Here is a 17245-nt window from a genome sequence, read left to right as displayed (position 1 = left end):
CGCTGGACAATATCTCTCATATCGAATTCATAGCAGTTAGGCTTTCATTCGGTAGCTATAGCGTAATTATTTGGTGTTCGTATATACCACCTCGGTCGGATATGGATGTTTATGCTAGTCATAGCTCGGCCATCTGCGATTTGCATTCGCAGTTGGGAGATAACGATCGACTTGTTGTTGTTGGTGACTATAACTTGCCAACAGTTAGTTGGGTTAATATAAGTGATTCAAACTTTTTAACTCCCACTGCTCAACATGAGTTTCTCAATTGCTTGTTAGACTCATATCTTTTACAGATTAACAATGTTCCAAATAGTGGAAATAAAATGCTGGATTTAGTATTTGTGGATGGCTCGGTGGGTACTGCCCTTATGCAAATCCCACCTTTATCCCTTCCAGAAGACCCCCTTCACCCTACGCTAGAGATATCACTTGATATCAGCCTACCCCGTAGGATTCAAGTACAGTCTCGTCCCCGATCTAGATACTTCTACAAAGCGAATTTCATTATGCTCGATGATCTGTTGGCTTCCCATGATTGGTCGGATCTCTATGCACTGATGTCGATTCGGCTATCTCTATATTTTACAGTACGCTTGATGGCTTCTTTGATACCTGCATTCCTACTCGCTATACCCTATGTTCGAATAAGCCCCCTTGGTTTTCAAGGCAACTTATCAGACTTAATAACATTAAATCTAGGCTTTATAAGAGATTCAAGAAATCTGGAGCATCTGCAGACCTCTCTAAATATCTAATAGCTCGTTCTAAATTTCACCGTCTTAATCAGCTTTGTTATAAAAATTACTTGAGTTGTTGTAAAGCCCAATTTTTTAGGAATCCAAAAAAGTTTTGCAGTTTCGTAAATTCAAAGCGGAAAACTTCTGGGTATCCTTCCTCATTAACCTCATTAACCTTTGGAGGTAAAAAAGCTTGCACTGATGACGACGTTGCTGAACTATTTTCTGAGTTCTTTAAGTCCACGTATTCATCCAGTGGTATTCATTCCGGTCAATATCCCTATCTCTTAGATAGCTCGAATTCCATTAGGAATCCTGCTATTGATGGTAATATTGTTCTTCAGAGTCTTCAATCTTTAAAGCCCACCTTTTCTCCGGGACCGGACGGTGTTCCTAGTTGCGTGCTTAGGTACTGCGCCGAAAACATGTATGAGCCTATTTTAAAATTATTTGAGCTATCTCTGGGATCTGCGTCATTCCCGGCACTTTGGAAACAGTATTTTATTATACCCCTCCATAAAAAAGGTAGTAGGTCAAAAGTTGAAAACTACAGGGGTATTGCTAAACTTTCAGTCATTCCTAAAGTCTTTGAACAGATTGTTACCAGTCAACTCCAATATCAGTGTTCTAGTCTTTTATATCCATGCCAACACGGTTTCATTCGTCAAAGGTCAACTACTACAAATTTGCTTGTATTCACCTCTATAGTTATGGAAGGATTTTTAGCGAACAAGCAAACGGATGTCATCTGCACGGACTTCAGCAAAGCATTTGATACCGTCAACCATGAGTTGCTTATTCATAAGCTTTCCGTTTCACCTATTAATGTGGCTGAAAAGCTATCTTTCTAACCGGACCCAAAAAGTCCTGTTCAAGTGCAACCTGTCGGAATCGTTGGGATTTTCCTCCGGAGTACCCCAGGGAAGTCATCTAGGCCCTTTGCTCTTTGCCCTTTTCATTAATGACTTGCCACAGACAATATTATATTCCCATACTATAATGTATGCGGATGATGTAAAACTTTGCTACACTTACTGTCCTACCGATTTGAGTTCTTTGGATCTGCTTCAGGCCGACTTGGACTCGTTCCAATGTTGGTGCACAACAAATTTACTAGCTTTAAATTGCTCTAAATGTAAGCATATGACATTTCACCGAGTGAAGCCAGCATTGAAACCTTATGTAATAGATGGTACGCCTTTGGAGCGTATATATATTGCAAATGATCTAGGTGTTCTTTTTGATCCGAGATTGAATTTTAACATGCATATTTCATCTATTGCCAACAAAGCGTTGGGTTTACTTGGATTTGTTAAAAGATGGGCTAAAGAGTTCGATGATCCGTACCTCACTGGTTCGTCCAATACTCGAGTATTGCTCATGCATTTGGTCCCCTCTTTCTCAAAAGCATATAAAGCGTCTTGAGTCAGTTCAAAAGCAATTTTTGATATTTGCATTGCGCGGCCTTAATTGGGACTCAAGTCTCCACCTTCCTCCATACAGAAGTAGACTTCTTCTTATTAATTTGCCCACTCTGGAAAATCGGAGAATATTACTGGGGGTATTGTTCATCCATAAGCTCATTATTGGAGAAATTAATTCTGCGGACCTTCTCAGCCGCTTGTTTTTTGCGGTTCCCCCTAGAGTATCCAGACACTACGTTCTTTTCTATTTACCCCTTTGTCGACGAAACTTTGCTAAAAATAATCCTCTTCTTATCTGGTGCGCGCACTACAATGACTTGTATAGCTGTATCAGTCTTGAATGTACTTTTGCCACTATACGTAATGCAATTCTTGCTTATCTAATTTAAGAGATACAAGCTAATTTAATTTGCCGGCATTTTATTTCTTCCATAAAAAACAGAAACTATCTCGTTTAAGGATGGAGGAACATTGATCAACATGTATCATTAAGAAGAAACGAGACAGTACTGTGTTGATTGGAATCTGGTGCATTCCAACAACGTAAAAATATGCTTTTTCATGAGTCACTGAACGGAATCGTATGCATTCCGGCAGTATAATCTTATGGGTCAGGTATCGAGTTGATTGGAATCCGGTGCATTCCAATAACACAGGTCATGTTACTTTTTTATGCCGTGTGATGGCGTATCTCCATTACACTACTCTTAGCACTGCCGGATTCCCATGACATGCTGATTGGAATCTTGTTGCATTCAAACAGGAAGATTGGAATCCACTGCATTCCGAAATCATGCTGAGCGGAATCTGATGCATTCCGCCAGTATAAGATCTCGGCATAAGATCTTATTTCTGCTCATATTTCTTATTATTATTACATTCCGAAATTAAAGAGTAATGTTCATTAATATATATTTGTTTGTAATATAACATTGTTGAAATCTCGATATATCTTAAATTTTATCTTTTGAGTTGTATATTTATATATCTTTTATATTATGCAGTCGAACATAGTTTGTCGTCGACTTTAAATAATAAATAAATAAATAAAATATTACTCCCAAGTCCTTAATTTAACTAACCCGCAACAGGGGCGAGTTTGATATTTGATACACGGTATCAATCAAGTTGACACGCTTCGAAAAAGTTAGTTGAAAACACTTTTTGAGGTTAAGTGATAACAGATTATTATTACACCAGTTAATAAGTTTATCCAAAGCTTCTTGCAACAATACCGCATCATGAAGGCTATGAATAGGCAAGTATATCTTAAGGTCATCTGCATACAGCAAGAATCTAACTTTAGAGAAGCAAGAGCGAATATCATTAATAAACATGACAAAAAACAGTGGACCCAGGATACTACCTTGTGGAACACCGGAGGAAGCAACGAATGGATGAGACCTAACACCATCAACTACAACCATGCAACGACGATTAAATAAGTAGGATTCAATCCAACTCAAAAATACTGAGTGAAAGCCCAGAAGGGCTAGCTTTTTAATCAAAATAACATGGAAGACCCGATCGAATGCCTTGGAAAAGTCAGTATACACAGCGTCAACCTGATATCCTGCCTGAAAAGCTGCGAGGCAATCATCCGAGAAAATAGTCAAATTAGACACAGTTGAGCGTCCTGGAAAAAATCCATGCTGCTCTGAACACACAAAATTCTTAACACAGAAACGTAATTTATCTTGGATGATACATTCAAAGACCTTTGCAATGGTGGAAAGTTTTGAAATAGGCCTATAATTAGTAATATCATTTTTATTGCCGCTCTTGAAAATAGGTTTAATGACCGCTAATTTCCACGCATCAATAAAAGTACCTGTATATAACGAATTATTAAAAATTAACAACAGTGGATAGACTAGGGAATCACATTGACATAATATGAATTGGATGATGCCATTATACGGCCTTAAATATCTTAAGGATAAGTGAGACTTGGTTAAGCCTGCCAAAGTATAAGAGAATATTGACCGCAAGAAATTAAATGGAAGACGAGTTTTACCGAAAAATGTGATCTGCATACTTACATAGGTAATATCGTTTACGGAAAAGATAGCGCCTTAACATTCATCACAAATCACTCTGCGCAAGGACAGTATCCTGGAGCATCAAGGCATATCTGTCAGGCGATGAAAATCTCTAAATTATAAACATCTACGTCCCCCCTGTAACCTGCTGCCTCAATGGCTACCGCCGTGACATCAGTGCACTACTCACTGGCGAAAATGGCATCATTTTAGGCGGTTTTGATGCTCACAACATGCAGACAGCAGGGGAGAGATGTTGGTGAAATGAATGGATGACACGACGCTCTGAACGTGTGGCTGGAAATTCGTATACCTCGCCAGGAATTTCGATCGTCAGCCGATCCTAACCGGCATTGCCCATAATCTGGAAAATTATCCGAAGGGATCATATGTGAACGCCGAAACTTCAAAACACCAAAGTACGTTGACAACAAAGCACATATAGATATCTTTCCATCTTTCCCTATCCTAACTGATGCTTCTCGCCTTATTTCCGTTAGAAGGATTCCGAAAACTCGGCCTAATTTCCCAAGGAGGCCGCAGTCCAGGCAAGAGAACGTGACCTTGTGAGACAGCAACCCCCTAGCGACCCCCAAATAAGGTACACAAACCTTCTCACCTAACAGCTTGAGGATAAACCCAAGCAACAGAAATGGCATGAATATCTAATGAGCTGCAGCTTCTCTACCGATGTTGGTAAGGAAGGTCAACCGGCGCGCACAAAAACGTCTCCCATTGTAATCACCGCCAAAGAGGTTGCTGAAGGCCCGAAAGAAATTGTAATGGTGCTGCTAAAACACCCTTAGCCATAATTGATTTGAATACCTTTGTCATCCCTGAAAAATGGAAAATGGTTTCGTTATTTCATCGTAAACCTTGCGGCTTGCCAACACCAGCCACGAGCCAAATGCCATTTATACTCAAATCGATTGCGAAATGAAATAAGAACCCACCATGGACAGCGCTGGAAAGCTTTTGACTAGGTCAATACAGCACATTACTGCAAGACTTGGAGGAGTTTTAAAAGGTGGACCGGAAATTATTTCAGTGCACCACAGAAATCGGTCGAGCTTAAGAATGCAACATGCTCTATCCCATGTTTGTTCAATTCCATGCCTGCACAATAATGGCCACGGGTCCTGGCCCTTCCATAGATAAGTTATGCTCTAAAGTTAACAACAATTTCCCTAGTTCTTCCAATTTCTTCTCCCAAGTCTAAGCCCAAGTCCAAGTCCAAGTGAAATTCCAAACTCAAGCTAAAAAACTCAGTCCGAGTCTATCTCCTACTTAGGGCTATGCTTGTGAAGATTCGGTTGAAACCGGTTTAACTTCCGGCTGATCCTATTAGTTCGTTTTCATATGAAATATGTAGTGTTTATCCCTCGTTTCTCAGAGGATTTTCTTCAATCTTAACCCTTTCAATGGCTAAACCAAACTAGCTGTGAAATAATTTTTTTAGGGAAATATTCCCACCACTTAGGCCCTAAGAAGATATACAAAAATCACATTTGATTTTTACCTGCTCTGGTTACTTTTTTGTGGGTGGTCCATTATAATGGAGACAGCAAGTCAAGGGTTGTAGAGCAATATACATCAAATGTTATAGAAAACGCTAATGCAACCCCTTTTTGGCCCAATATTAATGTATGGAGTATGATATAATAGAAAATAAGGCTATTTATTGCTGCGTAAATGACCTTATGGACTTTTTATTGAAAATAAATAATTATAATGGTAGTAATAATATAGAAATATTAGTTGTAAACAAAACAGAAGGTTAGGTTAGGTTGAACTGTGAGGACCTCACATCGACTGAATAAGTCCGTAGTGTTACCAGAAGTTTGTTTTAACGACCAAACTGAAAAACCCTATCAAAAACCAGGACCTATGTTATAAAATAACTCCGTCCTCTTGGAAAATACTAGAAGCTTCCAAGGATTTAAGCCACTTGCTGCTTCTAGATCTGACAGCTGTATCACTCCTAATAGCTTGAGTCTTAGCCTGGCAAGCGCAGGGCAAGAGCACAGAACGTGCTCGATCGTTTCCTCCTCCAGCCCGCACTTCCTATATCTGCTATCACTTACCAAGCCTAATTTAAAGGCATGTGACGCCAGCAGGCAATGTCCAGTCAAAATACCCGTCATGAGTCTATAGTCCTCTCTTTTTAATGATAAAGCAACTTTGTTAGTCTAAGCTTGTAAGACCTGCACATAATCTTCGACACTTTACAGCCCCGCGCTTGAACCCACGCCTTTCCTGCTTGGTCCATGTACACCTCTCGCCTTCGCTTAATTTCGCTTAGTCTAATTGGGACGTCTACGGAGCAAGCTTCAAGGGAGGCGCCCTTTTTAGCTAATTCATCCGCTTTTTCATTCCCATCTAATACCATATGCCCTGGGACCCAATATAGATGTATGCTTCTCCCTGTCCCGATTCTCTCCAGGGACTGCTTACACTCTAACACTCATTTAGATGCTTTGGTATGCGAGATTATTGCCTTAATTTCTGCTTGACTGTCAATATAAAAGTTAACACGATTGCAGCTTGGGCTATTTTTTCCAGGGTTTCTACTGCTTTGGTTACGGCTAAAATTTCCGCTTGGAAAACGCTACAGTAATCCGGCAGCCTGTAGCATCTGTTTATTTCCGGATCAGCACAGTATACCGCAGACCCAACTCCTTCCGCTACTTTGGAACCATCTGTGTACACATGTATTGCCTCGTCCGCAATTTGAGACCCCTTGCGCCAACCGTCCACCTTTTTTGTGGCCTTAAGATTGCCCTCGAAGCGCAGATAGGGAACCAGGTAGTCTGTTCGTCTTGTGATTGATGACGCTATACTACTATGGCGCTCAAGCTGCCCCGAGGCACCGAGCCTGGTTGCAGTTATTAACTCTATGTTCTTTGCTACCTGGTCTATAGGTGGAATGTGCAGAATGGCATACAGTGCAGCTATCGGGGTTGTTTTCAGGGCTCCCGTAATGCTAAGCATTGACAGTCTGCATATCCCCTCTAATTTTTTGAGGTAGGTTGCTTTTTGTGTGGCTTTTCACCAAACAAGAACTCCATAGTATAGGATAGGGCGTACAATCGCTGTAAAAACCCAATGAGAAAGAGAGGGCGATAAGCCCCACGTACACCCCAGCATTCTTTTACATGCATAGAGTGCCGTTGAGGCCTTCTTGACCCTCTCCTCCACGTTGAGCTTCCATGACAGCTTACTGTCTAGGATGATTCCTATATACTTTGTGCAAGGTTTATCCTGCAGGGTCACTCCTCCTAACTTAGGCCTGATCCAATTTGGGACTTTGTACCTCTTTGTAAACAAGACCATATCCGTCTTATCCGCGTTGTCTTTCAACCCGATATTTGATGCCCAGGTATGCATATCCCGAAACGCCCGATCCATCACGGAGCTAATCGTTGGAATGCACTTTCCACTTATGACACACCTCCGAATGCCCTGGGTCACACCCCGGGCAAAGCAACATCAAAATTTTAGAAATAAGATTTTCCAATTAGAAGAAAATTTTTCTAAGCGGGGTCGACCATCGGCAGTGTTTGGCAAGCACTCCGAGTGTATTTCTGCCATGAAAAGCTTTCAGCGAAAACTCATCTGCCTCGCAGATGCCGTTCGGAGTCGGCTTAAAAGAAGTAGGTCCCGTCCCGCCAATTTGTAGGAAAAATAAAAAAGGAGCACGGCGCAAATTGGAAGAGAAGCTCGGCCTAAAATCTCCTCGGAGGTTATCGCGACTTATATTTATTTATTTTTATTTATTTATATAAATAAACTAAATAATGTAATTGAAACACATAGAAGTAGCGACAAAAAATACGAAAAAATTGAAAAAAAAGCAATAAAAAAGTACTGAATAACAACCGTTGATTGCTTTTGTCCATTATAATGGACAGGACATAAGCAGCCCTAGTTTACTTACCTTACACTGTATTAGAACGATACCGGTACAAATGTGTTATTTATATACATAATATTTTACCAAAGAGACCAATTTACAAAGCACATAAAGAATTTTACCTCTTTTTTTTTGGGATAAAACGTATAAAATCGCAACACACACAAAAAAGCTTCAGCTCGCCAGAAAACCGCAAATAAAACTAGCCAAATTTCACTTTTTTTTTTTAAATCAACGATTACTAGGTTGACAACATTCTATTTCAAGGCTTGCTATAAAGCAAATTCTAAAAGTATTAAGCAAAGTAATTTTTACAATTTTTTGAAGATGTGTCCATTATATTGGGCAAATCCAATGAAAGAGTTAATAAAAATTTGTCTTTACTCACCTAGGATCCCCAATCGGCACTTCAGTTTCTGGATCATTATTACTATCACGATAACCGTAACCACCAGCCGTAAGGTGCTCAGCCCGTGGTTGTGATGGCTCATCATGATGCAGCTCACTGACAGAACGATGGGCATATTTTGTGCCTGTCTCATCGGGATATTCCACTAAACTGGAGTCATCGTTGCGTGCATCACCAGACACATCACCACCTTCGTCAACATCATCCACCTCAGCTGAATCATCATCGTCTTCTTCGTCTTCGTCATCAGCATCCTCCTATGGAAAAGAGAAAAGTTGAAAAAGGAAGTTTGAATGAGAATTTCTTGATTTTTTTGTTTTATTTAAGATCACAATTTCGTTTTTAAGATCTTTTAAATGCCATAAGCTTATTTTTTGTCATTTTCAGTTTTGTTCAATACTCACCGAACCGAGTGGTCCACTGCTGCCAAGTATAATTGTACCCCCCACACTACAAGAGACGCCCGTCGCGCATTGCTGCATCGAATCGGGTTTTGTTTGTGGATCACATTTCGCGCTGTGTCTGCCATCCGGCGATTTACATTCAACTCCACGCATTTGTATACCTTGGTCACAAGTCACGGAGCACTGCGGAAGTGACATGGAAATTTGTTGCAAGTATGTACGCGCGTACAGAGAGAAATGTGTCAAATGTGTGCCAGAAAAGCCGCAGGGCAAAATAGTTCATGTACGTAGATTATGAGTTGAGTTGGGTCGCAGCAATCCAATGATGTTGTTTTGGGACAGGAAGACATAATTGAGATAAAAATGGTAAACGACGTTATTTAACGTGTTTGGCATCCATATTTACATAAATAAAATGCAATAACAAGAAAAATAACAACAACAAAAACTTTATTTTATGCATTTATGTGGAAAAGGGCCAACAATTATATACAAATTTATGTTGCTCTTTAATTCGTAACAATACAAGAGAAGAAAATAAATAAGAAAGAGCATATGATGAGCTAAATTACAGCAACAATTAAATAATCCAAGGATGATGAACTACCCTTAAGCGAATGGTACTAGTTCCGAACTAGCGCAGTACTATCGCATTAAGAGATGGTACTAGTTCTAATTTGGTCCCCTTGCAGTGCTTTCAATTAACACTTTTAGCCGTGTGATGTCCGACGATGTGGTATTTGCCTCCCGTTGCAGACCTTGGGAGCGTGTTCTTAACTAGTTCGGCCGTAGATGGCTCTGTAATAGTCCCAGCCTTTGATTAATTAATTAAAATACATACAACTCAGACCTAAGCGCTCTGGTTAAAAGCGTGGCAACTGTCCGGCTCTACATTCGATTAGAACCAATTCGGAGGTGCTCATTAAACCGGTAGTGCAAAATTGTCGCTTTGCGGGACTGTCATCCACTTTTGCTGTACTTTCCACTTTCTCTACTTCGAGCAGGAGTAGGTCATCCTATAGTAGGGCTTGTCGTGAACTTCCAATTAGGTTTTTAAAATTAGACTGAGGCTTTGACTGTGGCTTATAATTGGGTATGGATTCAAGCTTGCCTTTCACTAGGAGTTGGCCTTATATGTTCTTGATATTTAGCTTGAGTTTAGATCTTTATTGGCCTTCATTTATCATTTGGACACAACTTTTCATATGAAATAGGATAAGCTGTGAAGTGGAATGCTCATATACTCTTTAATGACGGCAAACTTTCATTGGGATATTGCACGGAATTTCATATATAATGGGGGGTGTCTATCTAAGCTAACGCCACTCACGACGAAATTTTATCTACATGGTTCCATCGGAACCACAAAATCATGTGCAATATAAGTTAGTGTAAGAATATTTGAAAATATGGAAGCTTGGTCTTATTCATACAGTTTGTTATCGATAACAGCCATTAGCGATGAGTTATTATTATTTTTAGATTATGGGCGTGCTATCCATTTTTTTTGAGGAGTTATCGGTTTGTTCTCCTTTTGTTATCGGCGTGTTATCGAATAAGTTTGGTCGTTATCGAAATATAATAAAATTTAAATCGATTATAAGCGTTATCGATAACATATCGAGTTTCGTCGGCGGCTTTTCGATTTTCCAGTTTGAAATCGGCGTAATATTGATTTTTTATCGCAGCGTTATCGGGGTGTTATCTACATGTTATCAGTTATCGAAGTACTACCGGTTATTTCGCAATAACAGCGTCATATATGGGTCATCGTTTTGATAATAATTCAATAAAGATCCCTAACTGATGGAACGTTGTGAAATGTGATAATGAGAACACTTCGGTGTTGTTAGAAGCTTTGACAATGAGAAAGCATTTCGCTTATCTGTCGTGGCCCTGCAGCCAACTCAGCATCATACTTAGAGGGTAAGTTACATAAGCAATAGATTTGTCACTGAATTCTTACAAATACTTTTTTTAAATATGGAGTAGTTTTGATCTCAAAAGTTCTCGAAATAACTAATTTGAAATTTATTACGAATTGGTTTCAAAACCATTTTCGGAAAAGTCCCATTGCAGACTGGATATCTTTCTAAGATAACCTTAAAGGCTAATAAAATTATTGGGAATAAATAGAACTGGAAACCCTCAAAATAGTTCAAAGATACTTCACGCAGCAGTCTGGCATAAATAAAAAATAAATAAACGTAAGGCGCGATAATCTCCGAAGAGATCTAAGGCCAAGCTTCTCTTCCAATTTGCGTCGTGCTCCTCTTGATTTTCCCTACAAATTGGCCGGACGGGACCCACATGTTTTATGCCGACTCCGAACGGCATCTGAAAGGCAGATGAGTTCTCAATGAGAGCTTTTCATGGCAGAAATATACTCGGAGCGCTTTCCAAACACAGCCGAGGGGCGACCCCGCTTAGAAAATTTTTTGTTCTAATTGAAAAACCTTATTTCTAAAATTTTGATGTTGCTTTGCCCGGGGTGTGAACCCAGGGCATATAGTGTGGTAGGCGAAGCACGCTACCATCACACCACGGTGGCCGCATAAATATATTCGCTAAATAGTAAAATGATAGCGAAACAGTTCTGCAATAATCCCTAAAACAATACCGAACTCGCAATAAAAAGAACCCGAAATTAAATATTATAAAATTGAGCCAATGTCAAAACGAAAATATCCCGAACTCATCTGAAAATAACTTAGTAGCTCTCTCATACCTATTGAATGAAACAAGTCTCTCCTAATAACGATGGGGTTCCAAGAAATCTATACACCTAGGATCAACAGTCTCTGCGTTCATCAAGTATTATCATATCCATATTCCGCACATAGATCAATGGGTAGTTAGCTCAAATATCGTAAATTTCGAAGTTATGAGTACCTCCAGGCTTCCCTAATCAATACCTACCGAATTGTTTACTTGATAAACCAATACCTTCAGTTTTTCTAGTTTTCTGAACATTGTGATATATTGAGGAGTTGGTCGCAGTTTTGATATAGATGTGCGATATAGGGCTACAAAGAGTGAGCGAGAGTAAAAACCAATGTTCAAAAAGTCTTAAAATTTGTGTTTTGGTGTTTGTTGTTCCATAAATAGAGCTTACTACCCTGTTAAAAATCGTGCGATTTATCCCTTAAGAGAGTGATCGGCGACTAATATCTACTGTCTACAAAGGGGTATTATTGATCCCCTTTAGTTCCTTTTAGGTACTGTTGGCACTAGTCAGTTTGAAATTTTTGTAGCTAAATATAAGCAATAATGGAAAAACCACAACGGAATGGGTGGAATAAAAAAATGTATGTAGTTTAAACGATTTTCTGAAATATTCGAAACCCCAAACCGAGCCTAAAATACTACTATGCTATGTTCCATTATCGTAGAATTTGTTTTTGTTTTATATTTATACAATATTAAAACATTAAAACGAAAAAAAAAATTAAAAACATATTAGAATTTAAAAAAATTATAAAATCGGTAAGAATTTCGGCAAAGGGGACCATCCGACAATACCAGATACAAGGAAGACCTACCTAACAGTACAGTGCATGAAGGAACGTAGAAAGAGGGCATGTCTGCCAGTACTCGTAAGGGTATGAAGAGGACCCGTCCGACACTACCCTTTCAGGCCTAAACAGGTACAATTGGTATCTTCACAGAACATGCTGAAACAAAAGGGATCACTCCAACCCAAGCTGTAGTCGCATATTTCTTAGCGTCTCATCTCGGATTCATCCTAGGCTAATCGCATTTCTTGCAGGTTACTTATACTTAAGCATATTAAAGTGGGTGTGAATACAGAAAATATTATTATAAATGTAGGTATTTAAATTGTAAAATATTTATCTATGGACATACCCATGCTTATGCATTTACATACATGCAAATATTTAGCCAGGAAGTTAGGTGGGCGATAACATATTTAAATTCCCTGTAACGCTGCGCAAACATATGCGAACATATGCCGTACTATGAGTTTAGAGTAAAATGACTAAACATCAGATATACACAGATCTAGAAGGTTCAACCTGGTCATCTGAAACCGCGTCTGAGATAGTCTTACGTACGAGATTAATATAAGGCAGAAGACATTAGTTGCTGTTGTTGTAGCAGTGCTTCGCCCCACCTAACAGCCGCCACCGATCACAAATTGTCATCAATATCCTCTAACGGGAGTCCAAGGAAACTTGCTGTTTCAACAGGGGTGGACCATAAGGATAGGGGTGTTAGAGGCGTTGGTTCCACATTACAATTAAAGAAATGGTTGGTGTCATGTGGGGACACATTGCAAGCGGGCCATACATTTTGTATGTCGGGGTTGATTCTGGATAGGTAAGAGTTTAACCTGTTACAGTATCCAGAACGAAGTTGAGCAAGAGTGACACGCGTTTCCCTGGGGAGTATGCATTCCTCTTCCGGGAGTTTTGGATACTTTTCTTTGAGTACTGGATTCACCGGGCAATTTCCGGCATAAAGGTCCGACGCCTGTTTGTGGAGTTCACCAAGGACCTGCTTGTGTTTTTTCGCTTCATACGGCTGGGTTCTCAGGTGCTGTATTTCCTCAAAATGCTTACGGAGATGGCTCCTTAAGCCCCTAGACGGTGCTGGTTCATCAATCAGATGTCTGTTGGTATGCTCAGGTTTCTGGGTATTCAACAGGAACTGTTTGGTCAGCATCTCATTTCTCTCCCTGATGGGGAGTATTCTCGCCTCATTATGCAGATGGTGTTCTGGGGACATAAGAAGACAGCCCGTGGCAATTCTGAGAGCAGTATTTTGGCAGGCCTGTAGCTTCTTCCAGTGGGTGGTTTTTAGGCTTGGCGACCATATGGGTGACGCGTAGCACGTAATCGGCTGGCTAATTGCTTTGTATGTGGTCAAGAGCGTTTTTTATCTTTTCCCCAGGTACTGCCAGCAAGGGATTTGAGGATTTTATTACGGCTCTGAATTCTAGGAACAATTGCGGTTGCGTGCGCATCAAAATGTAGATCCTGATCAAACGTCGCACCCAAGATTTTGGGGTGTAGGACAGTCGGTAGCGTAGTGCCATCGACATGGATGTTCAAAATGGTCGACATTTGGGACGTTCACGTTGTAAATAAGGTCGCGGAAGATTTAGTCGGTGATAATGCCAGGTTTCGCGAGGCGAAAAAACTGGAGAGATCAGGGCGGTAGTCATTTATTCTATTGCATAGCTCATCGATCTGTAGGCCTGGGCCTGTGGCCATTATTGTGCAGTCATCGGCGTTGGAAACGATTGTGACTCCTTCCGGTGGTGAAGGTAGCTTAGATATGTAGAAATTAAACAAAAGTGGGGATAGGACACCACCCTGTGGCACCCCTTGTTTAATTCTCCTTGGTTTTGATGTTTCGTTTCTAAATTGCACCACCCAGATAATTTGCGACCCACCTTTTAAGACATGGGGGAAGGGTAGACCCTTCCAGGTCTTGCAGTAACGAGCCATGGTTGACCGTATCAAAAGCTTTTGATAGGTCTAGCGCTACTAGTACTGTTCTATGGTGGGGGTTTTGATTTAAACCCCAATTTATCTGGGTGCTAGTGGCATTTAGCGCGGTGTTAGTGCTATGGAGTTTTCTGAAGCCATGCTGATGAGAGGCTAGCTGCAAATTTGCTTGGACATAAGGGAGCAAAATGGCTTCAAGCGTCTTTGCTACTGGAGATAGGAGAGATATCGGACGATACGACTCTCCTATGTTAGCTGGTTTCCCAGGCTTTATTAGCGGGACCACCTTGGCCATTTTCCATTTCTCGGGTGTGACAAAGGTGGAAAGAGACAGGTTGAAGACATGCGCTAAATATTTGAAACCCTCTTTCCCTAGGTTTTTAAGCATCGGCATGGCTATGCCGTCTGGGCCCACTGCTTTGGATGGTTTAGTGCGATCAATGGCGTCCTCAACCTCTTTAGCGGTGATGGTGATTGGTGACGCGCTGAATTTGTGTTTATGTGCGTGTCTTTTGGCCCTCCGTCTATCTTTGTCGACCGTGGAATGCATTATATATTGTCGGCAGAAAGCGCTCGCGCATTTTTTCGCATCCGACAGCAATTTGTCGCCAAAGGCGATGGAAACTTTGTCTTTGTGCTTAGTCGGATTCGATAGGGACTTTACGGTGGACCAAAGTTTACCCACACCGGTAGAGAGGTTACAACCTCTTAGGTGGTCCTCCCATTTCGCCCGCTTGTGTTCATCCACAAGCAATCTGATGCGTTGGTTTATATCCCTTATTTGGGGGTCGCCTGGATCAAGCTGTCTTATAAGGTCACGTTCTCTCGCTAAGTTTGCGGCCTTCGCCGGGAAGTGGGGCCGGATTTCGGGAATTCTCCCGGCGGGAATGAAACGTGCCGAGGCGGATTCAATGACCTTGCGGAAGGCACGCTCCCCTTGGCGGGCATCAGTCGGGATAGGATGGGCAGCAAATAGGTTGTCTGTAAAAGATTTATATTCTTCCCACTTTCCTTTTTTGAAGTTTATGAAAGTGCGTTTTTCGGTGATGATGAAGTCGGCGGTATGCCCGAGCGAAATAAGTATAGGCAGGTGGTCGGATGCCAATATTACCATCGCCTGCCAGTTGACGCAGTTTGCGAGTCACGCTCACGATTGAGATATCTGGCGAACTGTGACAGCTTCCTACCATATGTGGGGGCGTCTCCGTTTATTGTGCAGAACGTCGTTTCTTCTATTTGATCCGCCAACATCTCACCCCTACTGTCCGCCCGCAAATTTGAATGCCATAGATCGTGATGGGACTTGAAATCGCCTAAGATAATGCGATTGTTGCCAGTGAGTAAGGCTCTGATATTAGGGCGGTATCCACTGGGGCAACAGGTGGCAGGGGGATGTAGATGTTGATGATTTCTAGGTTTGCATCGTCTGACCGGACAGATAGGCCTTGACGTTCTAAGACTTTGTCCCTGCGGTCGATGCCAGGATCAAATATATAATATTGCACAGAGTGGTGTATGATAAACGTGAGGCCGCCTCCATTTCCGCTCTCGCGATCTTTTCTGAGGACATTATACTCAGAGCAAGTCTGCAATACAGATCTTGCTGTAAGCTTAGTCTCTTGAATCGCAGCAATGCGGATGTTGTGCCGCTTCATGAAATCGACTATCTCCGTAATCTTCCCAGTTAGTTCATTACAGCTTAACTGCAGAATTCTGAAGTGCATAGGGGGAGACGTCGCCACTCTGGGGGTAAGTGACGGGTGACTACGCCTGGGTTGAGGAAGGCCAGGACGCAATTGCTGTTGTGGCCCTGGGACTGGGCGTCTTTGGGCAAGCATTGGGGTACCCGGATGATTTGCGTTTGCGACCTGGCAACATGGCGCGATGAAACCCGTCGGGGGGTTGCCGTCGCGGAGACCAAAACATCTAGGAAAGTGGCACTACCCAAGGCAGGAGCTGCATTGGGCGGATGTCGCAAACATATATATTCTGTGCTGGCAAACGGTGCAAACGGAGGTAGGGACTAAGAGTCTGTTTCCCTGACCTACCCGATTGCTGCCGGAAAAGAGGGGGGCGTAGTCACCCGTCACTTACCCCTAGAGTGGCGGCGTCACCCCTCATGCACTTCAGAATTCTGCAGTTCAACTGTAATGGACTAACTGGGAAGATTACGGAGATAGTCGATTTCATGAAGCGGCACAACATCCGCATTGCTGCGATTCAAGAGACTAAACTCACAGCAAGATCTGCATTGCAGACCTGCTCTGGTTATAATGTCCACAGTAAAGACCGCGAGAGCGGAAATGGAGGCGGCCTCGCGTTTATTATACACCACTCTGTGCAATATTATATATTTGATCCTGGCATCGACCGCAGGGACAATGTCTTAGAACGTCAAGGCCTATCTGTCCGGTCAGGCGATGCAAATCTAGAAATCATCAACATCTACATCCCTCCTGTCACCTGTTGCCCCAGTGGATACCGCCCTAATATCGAGGCCTTACTCACTGGCAACAATCGCATTATCTTAGGCGATTTCAATGCCCATCACGACCTATGGCATTCAAACTTGCGGGCGGACAGTAGGGGTGAGATGTTGGCGGATCAAATAGACGAAACGACGTTCTGCACAATAAACGGAGACGCCCCCACAAGTATGATAGGAAGCTGTCATAGCTCGCTAGATATCTCAATCGTGAGCGCAGAACTCGTAAACTGCGTCAACTGGCAGCCGATGGTAACATTGGCATCCGACCACCTGCCCATACTTATTTCGTTCGAGCGTACCGCCGACTTCATCGTCACCGAAAAACGCACTTTCATAAACTTCAAAAAAGGA

The 17245-nt window shown here is 41.7% G+C and overlaps 1 pseudogene; it reads right to left on the bottom strand.

Moving 5' to 3' along the window:
• The window catches only part of LOC137239488 (ADAMTS-like protein 1), an 87701-nt pseudogene that overhangs the window by 17218 nt on the left and 53238 nt on the right, over positions 1-17245 (bottom strand).

This window comes from Eurosta solidaginis, chromosome 2, assembly GCF_040869045.1.
Source record: "Eurosta solidaginis isolate ZX-2024a chromosome 2, ASM4086904v1, whole genome shotgun sequence".
NCBI lineage: Eukaryota > Metazoa > Arthropoda > Insecta > Diptera > Tephritidae > Eurosta > Eurosta solidaginis.
Note: the sequence above shows the minus strand (reverse complement) of the source record. Positions and strands in the feature narration are given on the sequence as shown.